Genomic DNA, 18,121 nt, shown 5'->3' on the forward strand with positions numbered 1-18,121 from the left:
TTGCTTTTATTCTGAAAACATTGCTTCCATTTGTGAATGGAAGCAACAACTCATAAACACTGCCATAATCATGCAGCACCACATGCTTTCTTGATTTCTACATGCTGGATGAGTCATCCCCTTTATTTTGTATTACGATGTTATCAGAATGGATCTCATGATTACAATGCATGTAAAGCTTAGCAAGGAAATACTATATAAATTTTTAATATAATTTTCTATTCAGTGCTCATGTTTTGTAGCGCGCAGAGGCAAATTATTTTAACTAGTTTATGCCAGAGTGCACAGTTGCTGTTTGAGTTGCTTTATCTCCATCATTTGAAACTCAACGTGATGAGAAAATACTTAATACAAATTTTATGAATACTGTGCCACATACAGACCGTGTGAAGATTCTCCATAGTACATCGTTGTCTATTTTTCTATTTGATTTATTATTTCATCCCGCTGACTGCTAAATGAGAGATGATTTTCACAGAAATTCAGTATTTTCCACTGCACTGAATGCAGAAGAGAGGTGCCAGCCCCCTGTCTCATCTTGTGTTCTGCATGCCTGAAGGTCAAAGGAGTTTTAGGTACGTGATTTATTTCCAATATGTAATAGCCCAATGATGAGGATTTCCTAAAACCATATTTTGGATTCACAGAATCACCGAACGGCCCGGGTTGGAAGGGACCTCAAGGATCACGAAGCTCCAACCCCCCTGTGCCATGCAGGGCCACCAACCTCCACATTTCACAGCAGCCCAGGCTGCTCAGGGCCCCATCCAACCTGGCCAATGAATGAACACGCAAAGTAAAGAACTTCAAGGTGTAGTGAATTAAAGCTTTCGTAGCGGTATCCAGAACACGTTTTATGGGCAAAGCTTCCCCTCTCAGCCCTCCATTTCTCTCTGTGGGCTGCAGAGAGCAGACACCACTGAGCAAAGCCCAGCCAGACCAGTGGGAAGGTCGAGCAGTGGTCACAGCACCGGAAGGTTGAGGTTGGACTTGATCTCAAAGGTCTTTTCCAATCTGAGCAACTCTGTAAAGTGCCAATCCAAAAAGGAAGAGAATACCAGCAGCACTCTAGGATGGCATTCAAGCCCATCCAGCTGCTGGCAGCAGGGCTGCAATGCTGTTAGAAACACAACACTGAGATAAGTTGGTTGGGTGTGAATCTGGAGCAGTAGATACTGCTAGAAAGCAAGGCACAGTAAATGTGACAATGTTGTTCCATTTCCTGAAAATTTCTGGCCTTCCACTGTCTCACCATCTGTCAGAAGAAAGCACACAAGAAATGGAGTGCTCTTATTGCAGTGTTAATTAAGAAGTTCCTCTTAATAGGGAACACCTATGGTATGGGAATAGCAAACGCAGTGCTTGAGGAAAAGCATAGCAGTGCCCTCAGTTGGGAAATTATCCCTGTCAGCTCCAACCCCTTTGGCAATGTTTAGTCCCTCCACTGTGAGCCCAGGTGTTGGTGCTGGGGATGAGGGACCACAGGGAAAAGGGGACATCTGAGGCAGCACAGCTTATAAACTGGGTTTTAAAAAGGAAGTTGGCTTTGTTAGCACTAATTTAATTCCAATTCTGAATGGTTACTTGAGAACAAATCTCTCCTTGTGAGACACTCACACGCCTCTCTCTTTCAGCTGCAGAATAAGAAAGCCTCTTTTCAGATTTTCTGCTTAAAGCAGATTAGATGAGATTTAATATTCTTGATTTATTTGTTTACGTATTTATTTGCTTTCTAAACCTAAGGGTAAAAAGCATGAGCAGATTTTAAGTTCTTTCATCTCCAGGAACAGCATTTTCATTTCAAACCTTCGTGATATGACACAAAGCAAAAACTCACGATTCCCTTTTCCATTTAAATAGCCTTCAGATTTTATTGCACGAAGGTCAGGAACTCAAAGCTGTGGTGCAATTCTCACAGCTCTGCTATGGAGCCAGGAAGGGCCTCTGCCTGGTGCTAGTGCAAAGCTTCCTGAGCTCTGTTGCCCTCTAAATAGAGGACGTCTGAAGGCAAAACTCATTGTTTTGGTTCCTGGGTTACCACTGGTGTTGGCTCTAGACAACACTCACAGCAGAAGAGGACCTCTGCTTGCTGCAGTGATGCATGCAGAGGATTGTCACTTCGTTCTCTGCCTGCACTCCCCAGTTCTGCTCTGTCTCTGAGCACAGAGCTGGCTGGGATCTCTTGCTGGTGGTCCCCCTTACAGAAGTCACACTCAGAGCTCTGATGCTCACAGTGAAATCTCCCACCTCTGAAGTGATCTTTGCTCCTGGACCTGGGGTCTTAACATTCAATTTCAGAGTAATCTTACATTTAAATTCATCTGCCAAACTGATCAACGAGCCAGAGAGCTCTGTTGTCCTCTGAGCTGCATCTGCATTCCCTGCCCTTTCTACCACCTGCAGCCTTTACACCATGGCTTTATTCTCCCTCCCAGCCACTGATCAAATGCTGTAAGCCTGGGCGGAAGGCAGCTCCTTTCGTGTCCCATTGCAGTGCTGCAGAGCCCTGGGACCCAGCAGCCCCTTGTAAATCCCTGCCACCGTGCTGCAGGGCTGTGTTGCAGGACAGGAAAGTGATGCTTTGCTTCCCGCAGTAAATCCAGCAGGATGGGCTAATCCTTCCTGCAGGATACGTCCATAGTAGAGGTAAGGAAGCCTCAAGTCACAGGTGTGGCTCTTTTATTGGAGATACAGCGGTGAGGAGGGACTGGGAGGAATCAGGGCTGCAGAACTCTGGGCTCTGGGCAGCCTGGTCTGGTGGTTGGTGACCCTGCACATAGCAGGGGGTTGGAACTAGATGAGCATTTTGGTCCTTTGCAACCCAGGCCATCCTGTGATTCAATGAGCTGCCCTGCATTTTGCTATTTCAGGAATGCAATATTTCAGGAATGCAATATTTCAGGAATGCAACTGCTTTGCTTTTGCTGTGCTGAGGACTTTTACATTTGCGTGCCAAAGGAAAGGACCCAATTAACGCCTGAATCATTGTACTCAGTCACTCCGGTGACGTATCTGTGCTCTCTCTATATTACGTATGTGTATATTATAGAAGTCTTGGGCATCTCAGTGCCCTTGAGACACTTCTTTTTCTGTGCCAGGACCCTGACTGAGATTGACTTTCAGGTAAACAGCAGCACCGGAGATTTAACTCTCCAATTAGTGCATACAGGGCTGACATTTGGGGAAGGCTTTTCTTAAAGCTGCCGAAATATAAATCTCAGCCCAAGTGGTAACACTTTGTGATTTGGTACCAAGTGCTACTGATGTCTGTACATCCCTATTTGCAGGAAAAGTGCCATCCAGACGACTGTGCTGACTATGATTAAATAAAATAATGAAATAGGGCCTATTCCTTTTTAATTAGATTGCATCAGAGCTTCTTCTGTTGCAGAAAAGACGATTTGGTTCAATTAGCTTTATTCTCAGATGCGAAGCATTCTAGCTTCTATTTTTTTTTCCCTTTGCTAAATTAATTTAATTTAAGAAGCACCATTTTTTTTTGAAGCAGGGCGCTGCAGCTTCAAGGAATGGATTTTCATATGCAGAGTATTTGGGAAAAAAGCAATGAAAGTAATCTTGATAAGTAAGCCTCAGACTCAATATCTCTATTGTTGCTTGTGCCCTAAGGTTATATTTTTAATTGCATGTAATAAATATAACTTTATTAATTAGAAATTATCTGGAAAGGAAAGAGATATATTTTTTTCTGCATTATGGTATACAGAGGCTTATAATAAAATTACTGTTCCTGGGGGGAGCTGCATCTAATCTACCTTTCTTTTTGTGCTCTGAGGCTGCTAACAAAATCAAGAATATAACATTTCTCTTGCTTTTTTTTTTCTTTTCTTTTCTGAGAACTGGAGGATTTCAGCCTTCAGTTGAAGGGGACTTGGGAAGATTCTTGTGAGACCATTCATTAGGGAGATTGCTCCCCCCAGACCTGTGATGGGCACTCGCTGGGTATGGAAACGCTGTGCCCATAATTTGTGTTGGTTTTTTTCACTTTGCATCAGATTTTTACATCTTTTTTTTTTTTTTTTTTTTTGCAATGCTATGATATTTTTGACTCTGTAAGAGATCTTTCATATGCAACATAGTTACTGGGGGGTAATGATGGGATCTAAGGGAGAATGGTTTTAAAGTGAGACAGGGGAGGTTTAGGTTGGATATTAGGAGGAAGTTTTTGAGCCAGAGGGTGGTGAGGCACTGGCACAGGTTGCCCAAGGAGGCTGTGGATGCCCCATCCCTGCAGGCATTCAAGGCCAGGCTGGATGTGGCTCTGGGCAGCCTGGGCTGCTGGTTGGTGACCTGCACACAGCAGGGGGTTGGAACTGGAAGTTGCATTGACCTATATGTAAAAAGATTGTGATGCTTCGATATCTTTTTCAAGATTTTCTAGATAATAAGAGCAAGAAAAACTTCTGCAGGTGCCTTCCTGTTTGCCAGCATGACAGTAGCACTCCCAAAATGAGATGATCTGCAGATGCTGTGGCCATTCCACTGAGGCCACCAAATTCATTTCCCATCCTATCCTTTGCACTTCAATGTTTGTATACACATTTCTCAACCAAAAGCCTCAAGGAGCTCTCTGATGCTCATTTGTGTAGGTTCACAAGGACTCACCTTTCGAATTTACTGAGGTCCCTCTGGATGGCACCCCTTCCTTCTGCTGTAAGACTGCACCGCTCAGCTTGGTGTCATCACACACTTGTACAGGGTGCACTCAGTCCCATCATGTGTGGCACTGATAAAGGTGTCAGAGAGTAGTTGTCCCAAGACAGACCCTGGGATCCAGCAGCACCATTGCTGTGGTCACACCTGAGCAGTTACTGGGATCCCAGCACAACCAGTGCTGATATTTACTGAGGGAAGGTCCCTAGGGGAGTAGCAAATCCTTTCAAAAATGCACATTCTTTTTTAACTGGAGCTTTTAAGATATCCCTGACAGAAGTTGAATGGAGGTATGAATGCCAGCCCATTGCACCTGCAGGGCACAGTGCTCTGCTTGGGTGTGAGTTTCCCTCTACAGATTGGTGCTGGGTGGTGGCACATCTCTCCAGTGCCAGAGCTGGCTCTGCCCAGTGTCTGCTGCAGACTGGCCATTGGGTGGTGGTTCATGCTCTGCACAATAGGAAAGTCTTGGGAATAAGGTACCTAAGTACAAAATTATTTCATATATATACTGGATCAGTCACCATTAACAGGACCTAAGCAGCAGGAACCAAGCTTGCTATGTGAACCGTTGCCCCACAGCTCCCCTGCTGCTGCAGCAAGTTGGGAGAAACCCAGTGCCTTCTGATGACAGAACTTTGCAAAGTGAAATAAAGCAGAAGTGAAAGGAGCACTGAGACACCTCACAAAACACAGCCACAGCATTGCTGTGCAGCACTGCTCAGAGTGCTGGCTGCTCATGGCCAGCCTGTTCTCTGCTCCTCCTTTCAGAAGGGAAGCCTGTGGAGAAAGTGTGTGAGGAACAGTGCTGGCCTTTGGGAAAAGTTCCTTCCTTTCTTTTCTGCAATACTGACATAACTCCTCTTTGAAGTCTTCTCATCCGTGTGCAGCAGAGGTGAGGGAAGAAGAACTTCAATACTGTATGGCAGGGATGCTAGGGATGGGAAGATTCAAAGGCTCCAACAATAGGTATGGATTTCCAAATAACCTCCTTTCATGCTTGGTCAGAGTGAGACTCTGGTCATGGCTACTACCCATAATGATGTAAATGTAACTGCTTCTCTGTACAGTGGTACTAAATTAAATTCACAGAATGTCAAGGCCCTTTCCATTTATGTACCATTCAGCAAGGGGTTCAATGGCAGTTACTTTCACCACTTTCATTCATTTCAGTGGACTGGCAGCAGTTGTTTGTCCAACAGCTGGTGGGAGACATCAAGACAGGGCAACCATTTCTCCAGCGTGCCTGGGAACACCATTTCCTGAGACTGGAAATGGGAAGGAAAGAGGTGCTGCCCGTGGGCATGGTGCAGTGCCCTTGGGCAAGGAGTGGCACTCAGCCAGGGCTGCATGTCAGGCTCCTCCTGAGCACCCTGCAGTGGGAGAGATGGGGAAGCTCTGAGGTGGGTTGCAGTGGGGCCGTGATTAGGGGTATTTGCACAAGGGCCAGGTGCCCCAAAGCATCACTGGTGAGCCCAGGGATTGCTTCTTATGGTGAGCACTCATTGATTTCAGCCAAGAGTTCATAGAATCATAGAATAGTTGGTTTGGAAGGGACCTTAAAGATCAATCGTGCTGTGGACAGGGCTGCTATTTACCCACTAAAGCAAATGTAGATGTTGCTTTTTTGTTGCCTCGGGGTTTTTTTGGGCCACACAGAAGCAAAGGTAGGTTAAAACAATGTCATGAAATACGACAGTGTTCTTAAGCTGAGAGTTGAATAGGCTGGGAAATCCATCACTTTCATGTGCAAGCACTCATGTAAAAATGATAGATAGTCCCAAAGATTCCTTGCATGTATAGATACAGATGGTCAGCTAAGCCTTTTCTGCACTTCAATTAGAGCTCTTCAGTAGCTCAAGTTTTTCAGACAGTTTTTACTTTCAGTATATTCAGATCCTAAAGCATCACATCGTGAAGGTGCATTGGACATGGAAGTACCATGCCCCATCCCTGCCAAGGTGAGGGGATGGGCTCTGAGCACTGATGGAGCTGTGGGTATCCCTGTGCGTTGTGAGCACTTGGATCAGAGTGCCTTTAAAGGTCCCTTCCAACTCAACCCATTCTGTGATCTTATGATTCTGGAAAGAGCTGGGTGTGCTGGTGTGCAGCAAGTGTGGAGCTGTGCTGAGCCATGTTCTGGAGGCTGGGCATGCTATGCTGTGCTTTTCCATGCCATGTCAGCAGGCTGCAGGACGCACTGAGCACCATGAGAAGCAGGATGCAGTGCACACAGGGACGCAGCTCAATCAGGACTGCCTGCTGCTGCCTGCCCAATGCTGCTCCTGATTAAGTCTTCAAGCACAAAGTAACGTGAGGTGAGGGAGTGCAGTCCTAAGAAATTACCTTTCCATTAATTTCCTTGTCATAAATGAAAGGGAAGGTGGTTGATTCAAAGCAAAGGTGAATGAGATAAATTTACTGTAAATCCCCCCTGGGCTGCCCCTTTGCTGAAGTTCTGTGCTGCAGTGGTGCATTGTGGAGCCTGTAGCACTGGCAGTGTTTGATCAGGCAGGTCAGTACTTCCTTCCTCTGAGCTGATGGCACAGCGAATGGCTTCGTCCTCCTCGGTAGGAAGGCACACATTGTGCTGAGCCTCCCACAGTTCATCTAATTTATGAATGAGGCCCTAGATTAAATTGCCATTAATGCATGCTGCATGTGAAGAAGAGGCAGGAGGATTCTTAGGGCGTGGGTTTGAATTATTAAACAACGTTTGTTGTGTCTGAAGCCAGCTCTGCCCTCGCAGAGCGGGGCTGTGAATGGGGATGGGGATGAGGATGGGGATGGGGATGAGGATGGGGATGGGGATGGGGAAGTCCCAGTGGCAGTGCAGCAGAGCTGCAGGGCTGGGACTCGGTGGCTGTTGATCACTGTTGCGCCATAGCCAAGTGACATGGGTGTCACACAACCATTGCAATACCCAGCAGTGCCAGAGAGCTGCAGTGGTTTCTCAGCAGCTCTTCCTTCTCGTTTCTCCCCCTCCCTGCACTCTGCAATGGGGCAAACATGAAGCCACCCCTCCTGGAGCTGCGCTGGGGCTGTGGGCTGTGGACCACTAAACTCTCTGGGTGTTGTTCTGCCAGTGGTGGACAGCAGGCTGCCGGCTCAGCCCTCTTACAGCAGAAAGCTAAACACCATCAGCACGTTAATTATCACATTTAAAGGTAACGCTCTGCCATTCAGAATGACAAACACAATGTGTGGAACGCGGGCACCGGTGTGTCCCTTCTGTTGGATGAATGGCTGCAAAGGGGCTTCAAAATCTGATTGTATTTGTAATGAATGTGAGAGAGATCCCTGTGTTTCACTCCATTCCTGTATTGCTGTAGGCGATCCCTTGCAGTGATGTGAGAAGGCAGGTGGGCAGTTTGGGTCAGGATTCAGCAATTCCATTTGCAGGTTGTGACTTGCTGTGTGACTCCAGGCGAATAACCTCATTTTTCTGTGCACACATTTTACACCTATGAAGAGGGGATCATATCTTTAAATGCTGATGGTAACTTTTTCTGCAAACAAATGTGATGTTTTGAGGCTGCACCGTGATGAGACACTCCAACAGTGCCACACTGGAGAGATATATGACATTGAGATCCTATAAATATTTAAGGGCAATGTATATTGGCACACACCAGCAAAGTAAAATCCTGCAGGTCTGGTTTCAGCAGGTTCTTTGAGTCTGAAGACATGCTAATAGCAGATAGCCTGGAAAGGTATATCACAGCGCCGGGGGAAGGGGGCATATCTGTTTCTTTGGATGACACTGGGCACATGGAAAGAGTTGGAAGTATTCCTGCTTAGGGAGGAAACTGTGGGCTCAGCGCTGAGCCTGGTGTTCAAGGGCAGGCATGAGCCTGATGCTCAGCAGCCTAAAATGAAGACAGACTGCTCATGGTGCCCATGGTGCCTACCATCCTAGCAACAGGAAGAAACCAGGGCCTGAAAAATGGCATTTCTTCTCCAAAGGCAGCTCATTGTGCATGGAAAGGAAAAGCCCTGCTGCTGTTGTGGAGAAAAGGGGAACCAAGGTTTGGTCCCAGGGTCTCCCAGCAGCAGCTCCCAGCAGTAAGGCCACCAGGAATGGAGCACTGATGGGAAATGGGGAGCTGCAAAGTGGGGTGTTTTCCTCTTGCCTTGTTGCAGGAAAAGATTAAATATACTGCTCATGGTGGAATGCAGTGGAAGCAAGTATAAGCTCTAAGAAGAAAGAGAAGTAAACGAGAACAGAGGGAGATGATGTGAATAATAAATGGAAAGAATATAAACAGGTAAGTAGGCAGTATGTTAGGAGATTACTGTATTTTTTGAATAAGGATAGTGAGAAAGTTGGAGCGAATGACATAAAGGTTTGGTTGGGATGCTCTTTTCACCTCTTAAAAGGTATAAACTATTGCAGTAAGGGGAATTCTGTCACAGAAAGACTTTGAGCTGCAAATGGACGTACTGGGTGCAGAAAACACGTGGCAGGACAGCACTGTGGAAGCACTGCCCAGCTCGCTTGTTGGCAGGCTGTGTTCTCCTCCACACACATACATCCCATAGTAAGTCCCCCCTGCAACTTCCATGTCCTTGGCATTGTAGGGTGGCCATATGAAGTGCTGACCCGCAGTGTTTGAGCTTTCTGACCAGCATGACACCAGCGGGGCGTAATTACACTCTGTGGTAATAATTACATACCATGTGGCAAAATCTGATAAAGTGCTTTTGAGCTCCGAGAGCCCAGAACTGCAGTGACTTCAACACCTGCCAGCAGCAGCTGAGCCAGCCCTGTGCCAGGGAAAGGTTTCATTCAGCCAGAGTGGACGAAGAGGTGAACGCTGATTTGATTGTTTGCCCATTTCTGTGGCCATCTCCAGGTCACTCTGCCTCTCCCATGCCCGTTCTGTGTTTGCAGTGGAAGCACTGCGCAGGGCAGGGCAGCCCCTGTGCTCAGGATGCTATGGGGGAGCAGCAGACAGGCTGCAAAGCATTTGTGGGGTCCCTTTGCCCCCTTGAGGTGCCCAAGAACCGAAGAGATGTGGCACTGAAAGACTTGGAGGCATAGAAAGGCTGGGCTGGGTCTGGGGCTCTCAGAGGTCTTTTCCAGCCTGAATGATTCTGTGATTCTAAATAACTCGGCTGGATTTGGTGGGAAGATACAGATTTCACAGCAGAAAGTGCTTCCCAGGCATCCCAGGGCTGCAAAAGTACCAACAGTTTGGCTTGATGCCCGTGGCAGCACTGAGGATCATTTGTGTGTGGCACCTTTAGAAAATTTCTCGCCAGCTTTAAGGCAAAGTCTATTCCATGTGGCTGCGCCCTTCCCACACCTCTCCAGAAGTGTGTCCTTTCTGGCAAACACTGAGAAGCACACACAGAGAAGGATGCAGCAGCACTCAAGAGCAGTCAAGCTGTGCTAATACCTACAGAGTCATGTGGGGCAGCTGACATTTGCAGTTTTTGTACGTTAATGGTTGAAGTAGGTGCAGATTTGCTAACACAAGTCGAAATTACAATAGCTAGCAATACTGTGGCAGTAAAATGTGCAGATTTTTAATTTCATTGCAGATTAGAGTGAGCTGGGACTTAGGCTGCGGGTTTGAAAAATGACATACTTCATAAATATTTAGTGTGTCGGACTGGCAAGTGCAGATGTGTCATCGTAAAATCTGAAGAAAATTGGTCTTCCTCCAGCCATTAATAACTTTCAAGCAAGCCATCGCAGTAATGAAAATAGATCAGTGCCAAATGTCGAAACGGCAAATGTCAGCCAGCAACTTGATCCTGTTTGTCAAAACCTGGACGAGGCTTTGGTTAAGGCCAAAGCTGGATTCTTTGTGAGGGCTCTGCAGGAGTCTGAGTGCTGCCAGCCATCTGGTGCCACTATGTGGGAGCTGTTGGTGCTTAGCTGCCATTGAATGTGTGGGTGTCCCTTGGTACAAGGGTGCTGCTGAGCACATGGAGACATTGGTGCAGGGGAGCAGCTGGGTTTGAGTTCATAGAACCATAGAATGGCCGGGTTGAAAAGGACCACGATGATCACCTAGTTTCAATTTCCCTGCTACGTGCAGGGTCAACAACCAGCAGAGCAAGCTGCCCAGCCTGAACGTGGTTGGGCAGCACACAGCAGAGGTGAGGCAGGAGGGTGGGCCAGCACAGCAGTGCTGCTCTGAGCACCCAGCTGGTGGGTGGCGATGATTTTCTCTCTCATATCTGGAATCAAATCTTTCCAACATTACATTCCATGGGAGAAATAAGCGAGCGAATCGAAGTGTGTTCTCTTCTCCCAAGCTGATGGTAGGGCCATTTTGCATACAAAAGAATGATTATCTCTAGATTTAATAGACAAAACCAGTGACAGCGTTAACAGGGATGTTCTCATACTGCATAATCGTCAGGCATATAATGCTTAACATTTTTAAATTGCTGTTTTTCTAATGCACATCTCCTCCAGAATTTTTCTGCCTTTCTGAAATGTTTGTTAGCATATGAGAAGCTTCAGAAAAATACTTTATCTTTCTTACATTGCCTTTTTCTCCTTTCTTTTTTTTTCTTTCATCTTTGATCAGATTTCCCATCTTGTCTTCTGTGTAAGTTTCTGTTACCAAGTGTATAATATGTCTTTAGTATACAGTGTGGGCTCACTTCAAAACTCATTGAAGTTAATGGGAGCATTTCCATTGACTGTAGTACATCTGAAATGAGGACATAGCTCTGTGTGGAAACTTGAAAGCACTCTAAATTCTAATTTCAAAGTCTGAAACATACAGGAATTCTTCAGGAACTCGGATCCCATCTGAGGAATGTGTTACCTGTTTGCATCCAACGTGCTTCATATTCCCCAAAGCAATATGCCTGGTATTCCAGCCACTGCTTCCACCTAGAAGTCTTAAGTAGAAAAAATATCAAAGGGTAGGAATAAGGTAACAAAATTTGGGTCTATTTTGCTTTTTATCAGAGCAATATCCTGTAGGGATGACAGGGTATTCATTGCCCTGGCCATCTGCTTTTTGGCCTGTAAAGTGACAGTTGTTGGTGGACAGGATTTGTGGTTAGATCCAGTATAACCCTTCTTGCAGTAATAAATACATATTTTCCTCCATAAGAAAAAAATGGTATGAATATTTTCTAAGCAATTTCATTTCAAGTTTGTTCAAAAATGAAGACTCTCAGATTTTCCCTTCAGTTCCTTCTATCACATTAGAAAGAATATTTGGGAGCAACAGTTTTCTATGTCTGCACCAGCCTCCCATCAGAGCATTACCTGAGGGGTAGATTTGCCAGGTTCTCTGCAGTAACTATATTACTATATTACTAGTAATGGCATAATTATTGACAATTTAAAATACATCTACAAAAGTGCAAATGCATTTTAATTTTGCAGGTGGGACAATCCCAGCAGACACAACCATGTCTCATCCCTCTGCTCCCTGTCCTCCTGGATCATGTCTCTGTAGTTCCCTGTGCTGAGAGTGGCTGGAAAAGGAGATGTTCCACGCAGGGCAGCACCCTGCTGAGCATCCTTCGGCCAGCTCTGCCCAGGATAGGCACCTTTTCAAACAGCCAGACTGGGTAAGCTGGTTTTGCAGTTACTTCATAGGCTGAGAAACAGTTTGTGTTCAATGCATTCCCAGATGGAGATTGTTTCTGTAGAGAATGGCCGACTAATGGAAGAATAATCAAAGCTAATAGCTCTTTGGTTGCCGAAGGGCACTTCTGCAGTAGGAGTCTGCCATCCATGTGATTGCTGGGGAGTGTGGCTCTGCAGGCACAGCCAGATATTGCTGCCGTGTGTCTGCCTGGCCCCTCTCACCTCCATCTCCTGCTGGAGCTCAGAGACCTTTTGCTCCAATCCATCTGACCCAACGTGTGCCTCTACACAGCCAGGCTTCCAGATACGGTTGCTATGCCTTGCCCAGAGCTCTGCCTTGTGCTTGAGTCACATTTTGTGGAGATCCTTGAGAATACTAAAAGTCCTTAGCAGGAAAGAGAAGAAAATAATCTCTTCTGTTTACAATAAAAAACAAGATAGATGGATAAGCTGTTATTGAATTTTAAATAGAGACATGTACTTTAGCCTGGCTTGGGTTAGTGCAACCTCTGGCTGTGTTGCTTGGTACGAAGTCACCAAGAACTGCAACCTGCTTGCTTGCCTTTCCCGTGGGAGGTGGGTGGTTGCCATTTCGAGTGCTTGGCACTGAGCATTAGAATCATAGAACCATAGCACAGCTCGGGTTGGAAGGGACCTTAAAGCCCACCAGTCCCAACCCTCTGCCTTGGGCAGGGACGCCTCCCACAAGACCAGGTTGTCCAAAGCCCCATCCAGCCTGGCCTTGTGCACCTCCAGGATGGAAGACCTACAGCTTCACTGGTCAGCCTGCTCCACGGCCTCCCTGCCCTTTGAGTGAAACATTTTCTCCTAACATCTAACCTAAATCTTCCCTCTTTTAGTTAAAAACTTGTCCTATCTCTGTGCTCCGATAAAGAGTCCCTCTCCAGCTTCCCTCTAGGCCCCCATCAGGAACTGGAAACCACTGTAAAGTGTATCCCAGAGACCTTCTAATCAAAATTAGAAGATGTGTTTATAGAAATGTGTGTTTTGTGAGGGAAACTTTCTAAATGCTTGATTGAAATCATCTCTGCTTATCTGTTTCATCAAATCCACAGAGAGAGGAATGTAATTTCATATTTCTGTGGGAGGTTTGTTTATACATCTTACTTTAAATAAAATTACTGTAATATTTTCAGTTGAACAAAGGCCACACACAATCAGTTTTTGTCTGGACTGGAGCAAAACACTTAGGATGACTGAGGAGCTTGTCAGAAAACAAGGCACTATCAAGATGGCATCTCTGGACAGTGCCCAAACCTTCTCACTTTTGTAATAAATGCAACCGATTTATGATGGCCAGAGTAAAGGATGCCATATTGAAATACCCACAACATCTGCAAGGCTTTGGCCGCAGGCATTCCTCACACATCTCATGGCCTTTCTGCTCCAAGGACAATTTTCTTCTGAGAAGGCAGTTAGAAATCTGCAGCCCACAACTTGAAATGAAGATTAACTGGAGTGTGTTTTGAACGGCAGCCTCCCACAGACCATTTATTGTTGATTATGATGCTTCCAAATGGCGACAGGCTTGAATTTAGGGAAACAAGATGGCACTGACAGATGCAAACCATTGCTTTTGGCAGCTGGAAGCTGAGCAGATGAGAGGAGTGACATTTTGCTGTGGAGCTGGAAAACTTGGCAGTAGCTTGGGCTTTAAAACCACCACTGCTGCTGGGTGGATGGTTTATGGTTTCACAGATCATCAGGCCTCATAATGAGAAGAGACATGGAATTTGGAACGCAGTGGCAAAACAGTGGCGATGAGCCCTTGCAGAAGCAGGAGGCACAGCCAAGGGTCTCTCAGCGAAAGCACTGCTGGCAACCCAGAGCCCTGCTGCCCGAGAACTGGGAGGAGCAGAGGGGAGAGACGGGAGCAGAGAAGGAGCTGTTGGGCTGGAAGCTCTGTCAAACCTCACTGGCATTCCATCGGGCAGCAGTGGGTGGCAGAGCAGATGTCCGCTTCTCTGTCTTCTTCTGGGGAGATAATGACAACAGTTAAAACAGTGCTGTGGAAACAGGATTGTAGGTAAACGTGAGTTTAACAAGAGTTGTTTGCTGCGCACGATATCAAAGAGTAGCACTGTTTCATCAATGCTCAGTGGCCCACTGAGGACAGGGGGGTTGGGGTGGTGCTGAGCAGCCCCACTGCTGGGGGAGCTTTTGCCAGGCTCTTGCTTAGTAATAATCATGTCAGAGACCAAGAGGATGAATCCTCCACCCCAGGAAGGAGGACTGTCCATTGGCTATGGACAACTGGCTCTGGGATTTACTGAGGACTTTTTGGGTCGGTGTGGGCATTGCTCAGTGTGCTTTTGTTTCTTCTGCCTCCTGATTTAACTGATTGTGTCGTTTTCATTATCATTACTTAGAATTCAAAAGAAGTAAGAAGCTGCACTTGTTCCATTGATTTGGAGTTGGCAAAGCTCGTACACTCACAAACACGCCGCTTTCTGCCTCCTTTAGAAGCAGTGAGATCTTCCTATTGAACAGGTACACTGAATCTATCCAGCAGCTTTGTTTTCCCTGTCCACCTTCCCACTAAGGAACAGCTTTGCTTCTCAGTTCTTCTTCCTTCATAAGGTGTCTTTTGAAGAAGTAAGAAGAGATACGTAATGGGGAGTATGCTCTGCTGTGACAGAATATGATAGCACCAAAAAGGTGTGAAATCCAAGATCATTTTCTGGTTGTTATGTATTAAATTAGAGTAAAGCTTCCCGAGGTGAAAAGAATCACTCTCCATTACCAGACACTCAGCTGTAAAACGTGTAGGTTACATCTCATTATCACTTAAGAATTAGAACCTCAAGGTCATGAATAACAAAATATGTGCCGTGACCTTCTGCAGAATTGGATTATTAAGTCAGCTGAGGATATGTGTAATTTTCTGTCATTTGTTTGACCTTCCCAGATTAAGGTCAGCTCAGAGCTTATCAACAGAGCACGTGGCTTCAGGGCCCTGAACAAATGATGAAACTCTCTAGAGAAGCTGCACTTAGCTGATGCAGGCGCTTCTGGAGCAGCCTCCTCCTGACCCTGGGGGGCTGCACAGCACCCAGGGCTGGGGCAGGGGTCTGTGGGACTGCCCAACCTCAGTGCGAGTGCTGGGTGGGAAACCAATGGGCCCGAGACCACAGAGGCTTCTGCAGCACTTGAGGCAACTGCAGGAAAAAAAGCCTCGTTTTCTCCTTGGAGTTTAGTAGTTAAACTTGGATTAAATTCGGTTAAACACTTAAATTTTCTCCTTGGGGTTAAATTTGGGCAGCCTGAGCTGGTGGTTGGCATCTCCCTGCCGATGGTGGGGGCTTGGAACCAGATGATCTTTACAGCCCCCTCCAACCTACACCATTCTATGATTCTACAAAACTGTATTTCTTTCCATAAAATTTGTTTTCGAGTTATCTGTGAGTGTGTGTTTGTTTTCATCCCAATAACATATGGTACAGTAGATGTTTCCTAACTGCTGCACATAATTTAGCAGTGAGTAGGTGATATTATAAAATATGTACCTTGGCAAATGCTCAAGTCCTTTTAGCAAAATTTACAATGGAGCAATCCCAGAGAGCAGAATGGGGAAGACACTGAAATCTGAAAATCCTTCCCTGCACCACAGTCATAATTCACCTGTGTGCTGTGCAATAACAGGCTTAGTGACCGGTGCTTGCAGTAGGAAGATTTCATAAATTATCCAACTGCTTGTGGGAGCCTCTTCACTGGGATGCCATCCAGTCAGCCGCACTCGTGCCAAATTGCACAGCAGTGGCAGAGTCAGGATTGTGAATATTCTCTGATTTAGAGGTCTAAGCAACTTAGAAGCTTAACAGACATGGGCAGTTAAGGCAATTTCATGGGAAGTGGCTCCTCAAGTTTTTACCCTGCACTTTCTTCTCCTTCATAAGCCCTGGAAGAGGAAAATTCACAGGCTTGGTTTTCGGGCAAAGAGTCGGAGGCTCGATTTTATGATAGATTTATGTATCCTATTCACCATTGTGTTTTTCCGTGATTGGTTTTGAGGAAAAAGTACAAAAGAAATGGGCTGTGGCACCTGGCACCTCCTGCTCACCCACAGCTCTGAACACGAGCCATGAGAAGCTCAGGATCCCCTGCAAACTCAATGCCAAGTTTGTCATTTCCAACCTGTGTGCAGACATTTCAGCTGCTGCAGCAGAGATAGAAGCAGGGAACACTTTGCTATGTAACTTCACAGGCTTTTGTTTTTGAAAAAAACTGATGGCTTTCTTTGGAAATCCTGTGAGAACAACCCTTCCTTTTAAGAAACAAAACTAAAATTTATCTTTTGCAACATATTTCCGCCTTGCACATTGTTGGTTATTACATATATCTCCTATACATGCCAGTTTCCACTGCCTCTCAGCTGGGTACTATCAGAAATTTAAGGCAGCCTGCCTGCTGTCCCTGTGGTTTTACATGGGGAATGGCTTTGCTGAGCTGTTGCCTGTCCTCAAGCAGAGCATGGCCAGGCCTGGTGCTTCCAGCACAAAGCTGCTTCCCTGCAGTACAGGTGTGCAGTCAAGTTTGGAATCCAGTCCTGCTCCTAGGAAGAGTTGTCTGCAAATCTTTTGGGGTTTTCAAGGGGAATAATGGAGTTCCCAGCACTGCACAGCCTTCACAGAAGGTGAAAACGCAGAGCAGTCAAACCCACGATCTGGGCAGCATCTATTCACTTTGCTGCCCATCCCTGCTGCCAACACTTGTCTTGAAACAGGAGCTGTGCAGGATTGTTTGCTGGCGTAAGCTGCGCTCCTGATGGGGTTTTGATAGCTACAGTCCAGGCTCTGTGCTCAACATATAATTTATACCACAAAGGGGTTTTGCAGATGGTGTTGCAGTGTAAACAGACAATAATTTGCATCTGCAGTCATGTCAGCTTGGAGGGGAACCAAAGGGGCTTTTCCTGTTCGTGCTGCAGCAAGTCACAAAATGAATGTGTCATGTTGGGATGCAGAGGAGTGGAAGCAGGGCTGGGGTGTGCGTGTTGTGCAGATTGCCACCAGCACTCCTTGGGGGTGTTGTGATGAGGCTGCTTGTTCTACTCACGTGCCCATCCCATGGATAACATGAAGTGTTGTTGCTCCCAGCTGTTGGAGGTGCTGCCGCAGTGCTTTTGGTCGAGGAGCACATCCACAAGGTCTCACTCATGTTGGCTTCTGTTGTATCAGCTTGAATTTACGCAGTGTGGGCTATTTTTTCCTGTGAGTGATTGTATTTTTAATGTGAATATTATACTTTTTAAGTTCTCGGATTCATTGGACTGTTGTTACTTCTATTATATTATTTTAAATCAGCTGTACTTGAGCAGAACAATGTTTTCTTCTTGGTGTGCAAGGGGGAAATTGGGCATTGTGGAGGAAGCAGCAGCTCTGCCTGACACCAGCAGACAGGTAATGCTCAAAGATGGGGGAGCAGCTTGCTTCGTGGCTTCGTGGGCAAATATGGGAATCCCATGAAATCTTACTTGAGGAAATGAAGTCTAAGAGAAAAGCAATCTGTCTGAAGGGGCAGAAGGGGCCACAAGCACATCACTGCTGCCTCACAGCCCATAGCTCCCACTGCTGCGATGCAAATCAGCATGGGCTGATATTTACTTTGTCAACATGCTCTGTGAACTAAAGCTGCTCTCTGTCCAGCCCTGATTGCCACTGAGCCTCGACTCCTGTGTTTTCATCCCGTGGACTTTGATGAATCTTGTTTCCAGTGAAGCAAATTCAGCAAAAAACATGTGATTTTCCTTGTCAAAACAATGTGTGCCAACGTGAGATTTCGACGTGAGAGTTTTAGACCAAAACACGTTTTGATTGGGTAAACTTAAAAACAATGCTACTTATCAAGCACCACTTCTCA

At 46.0% G+C, this 18,121-nt stretch overlaps 1 long non-coding RNA gene across 1 annotated transcript; it reads left to right on the forward strand.

Moving 5' to 3' along the window:
- Positions 1–10,832: 10,832 nt before the first annotated feature.
- On the forward strand, positions 10,833–14,793 carry LOC122158287. The gene is made up of 3 exons (XR_006168187.1): positions 10,833–10,947; positions 12,035–12,222; positions 14,632–14,793. It is a non-coding gene; the product is annotated as an uncharacterized LOC122158287 (long non-coding RNA).
- The last annotated feature ends 3,328 nt before the right edge of the window (positions 14,794–18,121 follow it).

This window comes from Centrocercus urophasianus, unplaced genomic scaffold (assembly GCF_019232065.1).
Source record: "Centrocercus urophasianus isolate 14NV4802_14NV808 unplaced genomic scaffold, USGS_Curo_1.0 seq_14, whole genome shotgun sequence".
NCBI lineage: Eukaryota > Metazoa > Chordata > Aves > Galliformes > Phasianidae > Centrocercus > Centrocercus urophasianus.